The sequence below is a fragment of the Morone saxatilis genome, unplaced genomic scaffold (genome assembly GCF_004916995.1).
Source record: "Morone saxatilis isolate NCDOM2014 unplaced genomic scaffold, NCSU_SB_2.0 Contig8, whole genome shotgun sequence".
Taxonomy (NCBI): domain Eukaryota; kingdom Metazoa; phylum Chordata; class Actinopteri; family Moronidae; genus Morone; species Morone saxatilis.
In genome coordinates this window covers 24,253,086-24,254,175 of record NW_023340257.1, presented here as the reverse complement: position 1 = coordinate 24,254,175, position 1,090 = coordinate 24,253,086, and positions in this window count along the sequence as shown.

Sequence of the window (1,090 nt, the reverse complement as noted above, 5' to 3'; positions counted from 1 at the left end):
ATTTTGGGAAATGTAGGAAATCACCAACTGAGGCAGAAATAGAAGAGGCAAACTGAGAGAAAGTAGATACACCAAAAAGCTGAATTAAATCACCTTGCAAAATAACTCCTGGAGTCACTGAACACCACAGATAGACCACAGATAGATTATATATAACAGTGTGAGAGCATTGAAAGGGTGGATTTTGTTCCTTTAATAAGACACAGAAAGCTCTTCTTTTCACTCTGAACAGTGTTCACCCAACAGTGTCCAGGAGAAATAAAAGATAAAAAAGCCAAATTTCCAGAGCTTCTATATTCATTCATGAATATCACAAGGCCAAAATACAAGCCTGGAGTTATCATTCAACATTTTACTCGCTTGACTGCTTGGTTTTTGGGGCCGATGAACTGATGCCAGCACCTCATACCAGCCCACAAACGCAGTAGATGAAAATAGAAAGTTGGAGAGCTGAAGTATCGTAGCACCATGAGAGCTCCAGGAGCTGCGGCCTGACAAGTACAGATCTGTCTACTTGAGTGGCGGCAAGTTCTGCCATCATCCTTCCAGGAACTATAATAAGAGGGCAATTGTTCCTTTCCTCTCTGTCCCTCTCGGGGCCCAGACTGCAGCCCTGGTAGCTCGTCAGACTCCTGGTGTGTGACAGATCTGTAGACACACACGTCACATCTCGCCTGCTGGAAAAGCAAGCAGCTCTGAACTCATGCACTCAGCATTTTTTTAAACTTTTACTTTTTTTTATTGCATCAGGGAAACAGACACAACAGAGTATTATGCGTAATGTCAGCCCTTGAGTGTCCCTGTCAGAGTAAAGGGGGAGGAGTCCTGCATGACTCCTCATGCTGGCTTCACGGTTTCATTGGACGCTGGGTGGAGAGGTGCCACTTGTTCGAAAAAACTAAGAATAATTTAAAAAATGGATTTTGTCGATGATTATTTTGACTGTCATTCCTTGTAGTTCTTTTCTTATCAACAGGGATATGACCTCACCCACTGGCATGCACATGCAGGCTGGCTTGTTCCCCGCTCACAGTGGGCGCAGCTACTCCATGCCGTTCCTCAACATCTGATTGGCTGCGATGAGCATGAC